Source organism: Anas acuta, chromosome 8, assembly GCF_963932015.1.
Source record: "Anas acuta chromosome 8, bAnaAcu1.1, whole genome shotgun sequence".
Classification (NCBI taxonomy): Eukaryota; Metazoa; Chordata; class Aves; order Anseriformes; family Anatidae; genus Anas; species Anas acuta.
The window spans coordinates 14,898,010-14,902,576 of record NC_088986.1 but is presented as its reverse complement, the minus strand read 5'-3'; positions in this window follow the sequence as shown (position 1 = coordinate 14,902,576).

The window sequence follows — 4,567 nt, the reverse complement described above, 5'->3', positions numbered from 1 at the left end:
AAAATCAGGGATTTCATAGGATAGACATGAAATATGATTAAAGGATTAGGACACTCTCCTTCTAATGCAGGGCTCAGGGATTTCCACCTATTTATCCCTTCAAAGAGAAGGCAAATGAGGGCACTTCACATACCTTTCTATGCAGTGAATATGCCTTTAAAAATGCATGGCTTTGCTCTAGGAGACAAAGATCCAAGAGCTGCAATCTTAATATATAATTAACTGTAACTAGCTATCAAGAGGGTTACCCAGCATTATGGTAAGCTTTTTGTTAATATTTATATCAAGACGTGATGTTTCCTCCTTAAAGTGATACATTGAGGAGCTAGTTTGGGATAATCTGCTGTCCATTATACAGGAAATTAGACTAGAAGATCACGGAAGTCACTTCAGGCTTTTTAATCTATTTGAAGAGTTTATATAAACTTAGTTTAATTGGTCCTTTTGATTGTTAATAAACAGTATTTTTAATGTTTCATGTCTGACTGCAGCCTCACCTAATCTCAATTATTTCTTACTGTATGTGGGTGGTGGGACTTTGTCATCCTACCAGCACCTCCACCTTCATCCCTAAGGCTTGTATCATTATGCTGTTACACAACCTGCAGGGTTGATATTGTTGATATGATGCCAACCACAGTCATTGGAAGATGGAGTGATGGTGTTGCTGGAGGTCCCAACAAAGCTGCTCTTGATCACAAGTTGTTTATCAAGCCCAAGTTGTGTTCCACTTTTTTAAAAACGTAAGTAGAATAAAGTGCTCAGGTGATTGTAATCTCTTCACAGATCTCTGTTGAGGATTTTTAGCACATCATTCTCCTGGATTTTTTTATAGCTAAATATATAATTTTACAGCCTGCACTTTTATCCAGGTTGAGGCTGATATTTACAATTTTCTTCTCACTTGTTCATTGAGCTGTATTTTGCTTGGTAGGCCTGGGAACAGACTGCCACCCTGACAAGGATGAACATCGCTGCACCCACTGACTATGCTGTTGTTTCTCTGTGCACCTGTCCAGCTTTGCATGGAGAGGAGCTTGTCCTTAACAGCTCCTCACGAGGAAGCAGTCCATCTTGTCTTGGGAGCAATGATTTGCTTTCCTTTGGGCTCAGGATCTTTAATTTCATTATGCCTGCTGGCAGAGATGAAACACGATAATGCTGTTGTTTCAGGCAAGATGTTAATTTGGTACCCTCACCCACTAGTTGTTTCCCTAGGTATGATTCTGCCTTAGGAAGAGGCAGGCACTCCACTGCTCTGTGCAGTTCAAAACTCCTTCATGTTTGCGTGTATGAAGTGTCCCCATTTGTCTTCTTTCCAAAAGCAAGCTGCAGGAGACAACCCTCTTTACTTCTTTTGTTATCCCGTATTTTGGTGCCAGTTAATCTCCTGTTGCCTTCCCGAACCGTCTGTCCTTTAAATACTGCTCACATTTCCAAGAACTTTTTAGCAATCGTGACATAAATGTCAATGCTACTGGGCATCCTAGTGTGTTCTCAAACCAAGCTTCCACCTACAGGGATTTGGAAAAATCATTACATTATAGTACTAGCAGGGGACTGCCTGGCGGAAACCAAACTACGTACTTAGGGTGAAAATTATTTCAGTAGGTTTTAAGAAAGCTTTCCTACTAGGTAAAGCCTTTGCACGAAGCCAAGATAATCCTGTGACTACTAATAAATTTAGAAAATTTGTTTTGGAGCAGAACTTGCTACAGTATACCAGAAGTGAACCCACAAAAGGAAGGAAATGAACAGTTTGAGTCTGTTAATAGTAAATACTCTTTATCACTCCACCCATAAACATACATTTTACTTGCACCACTACTACAGTATCCTAGACCAAATGTAAGAACCATAATACTTCAGGGAGTTAAACATATTAAACTCCAGGATGGAGTTAGGTTATGGGAATGAGCTGGCTAATGGGCAGTAAATAGTACCACAAGACTATACACTTAATAAAAAGGATTTAAATCCAGCAAAACTACCCTACCCATTATCTGAGCATGCTGAAGATCTTGCACACTAAATGAAGGACTGTCCAGTTAGTGATTAGAGACAGTTGTAAAGGATAGCCATACGTAGGGCAAATCAAAGTTGCACAGGCAACTGTAATTCCTATATTTCCTCACTTTTGAATACTTTATTTTACAATATTAGATCTCTTCAGCTGTACCTTTCTTTTTATAAGTGGCATATTTGTACATCCATATACACAACTTACTGGAATACTCCTCAGTGTTAAGCCGTCTGGGACGTTATGATATCCGTGTTTGGAGTAGAAGGAATCCAAGGATCTATTCTGATGCACGTACTTTCCTTTCAGTCCACAAGATGTTTTTTATAAGCCTGCAGAAGAAAACAACAACAACAACAAACATGCAATTGAAGTTAAAATGGAGTAAACTGGGATGTCTAATACATGCAATGGAGGTAAATGGCTGAGCTGCAGAGAAAGCTGATTATCTGGCAGAGTCTGGGGCATCTGCAGGGACAACTTCCTTCTGGGAATATTCTGAATGGAAAATTCAAACCTCACTGAGATACAAAACTGTATCAGTAATCAAAGAAACACTATGTGTTTTTTCTTTAAGAGGAAAACCAAGAGTTCTAATTGAGAGCATCAACAAAAAATGCCTATGTGCAAAATAGGTTACTAGCTTATACATTTATTTATTATCACTTTGACTACATTAGGTCCAGTTTTCAAGGCTGTTGAGCATTTGCCAATTACATAATTTTCAACTGTAATTATGAAAGATCACTTTCAGAAAAGCTGACTTTAATTTTTGAAGCCCAATCCAAAAGGATACTGGAAAACGAGGACTCACCCTTCTGATTGTCCTTTAACAGTTTCTTCTGATGGAGTGATGCTGGTAACATAAGAGCTTTGCTAGATAGCTTTTGAAAACTGGTCTCTCAAGCTTAGAAAATCTGTGTGAAGAAAGCAATAGTTATCATTCAAACTTGACGCCAGACTCTAATTATTACTTTAAATAAACAGCATCAACAGGATTTTTTTTTTTAATATCTTTGGTAAGCAGTAGTAGTCACACCTTCATCCTCTTAGAAGAAATATATTGCTCTTCTGATCAATACCTTGCACAAGTACATCTAACATTTTTGCAGTACATTTGTAAATTTGTCAACAGTTTAGCTCTTCTATTTTTTTTACTTAGCTGATCTTACTGTCATGCTTCATCCAATACTGCATTCAAATTACATTGGACTTGCTTCAAATGCTGTTAGCCTTAACACATGAAATTTCCCTTGCGTTGGGAAGAAATCATGCTTAGGTTATACTTGGTAAGGGCTATGAAGCTGCTCAGTTTCACTCTGCCTTTACCACATTGGTTTAACTAATCTAATCATGTTGGTTGTGCTCAGCAGCTGTATGTTGGTGAACGTCACTTGATCCCACAAAGTGCTGTGCTCATATACTGAGAAAAGTCTCAGGCCATGAGATAAAGATTACTTTCTTATCAGCGATACTGTGTTTCACCTTTATTGCACTATCTGTCTAGCTGACAGTTATTTTCCTTGGACTATCAAACTAATCCCACAAACTAATAGCATTACTACATGAGTTTAAAAGCAGCCAAACCACACGTTTCATTTTTTATTTCATACATGGTGATTTTTATACCTGGTGGTAGTTAGATGTGAGGGCGCTGGAAACCAAAGGAATTTGGTATTAAATAAATATTGCATTTTCTTGAAAAAAAAAAAAAAAAAGTTATCTGTTCCTGCAGGATCTTTCGCAATGCTCTCAATAAACAAACAAGCAAATAAACAAATAAAAATCTTGAACCTTCCTGGAGAAGATTCTTAATGTCTTCACTGCTCATCTTCCTCAATGCTAACAACCGTAGGACTGAGGCGATAAAGACAGCTTTCAGTCTTCATTCTGATAGAGACAGTCTTTGAGAGGCTCTTAAATTACTGATGTGTGAAAAAATAGAGCTGTGAAGGTGGGGATATTACTGCTTATGGACTAGGGCACTGAAATCAAACCCATAAGCAGTGAGAGGGTCAGCATTCACCACGAGGAGAAGCATCCATCCCTTCTTGCCTGCCTAGCCTCTGCCGAAGAAACTGCCTGCACCAGTGGCTGCTCTGATGTCTGTCCCAGCAGCCGGCCTGGCAGTGCTGTGGACAAGGCTGTGGTCAAGCCAGGCTGTGAAAATCCTGCTGGAGACATTTCCAGTGTGTCGGGGCTATGGTACCATCCTCTGAAGACGGTTTGTGTCATAGACCGTGGAAGGTTCAGATTTTATCCTCCGGTTTGTATGTGTGATTCCTGTGTCTTTGAAGTTCTGTTCCCACTGAAGATGAAGGCAAACTCCCACTGGCATTAATGGACTTAGGATGTGTCCTTGTCTCAATTTTTGCTGTTGTTTCCTTTGTTGCAGTAGACCTATTCCTTTATTAAAGCTTTTGCCTAGGGGGAAAAAAAAGCCATGTTACTAAATAAATTATGAAATATTTACATTTATGGAGCCAACCCCTTATGCCTAGCTCCTCCTCTGATATTACAATGACAGTTTTTATAGAGCTACTGCTT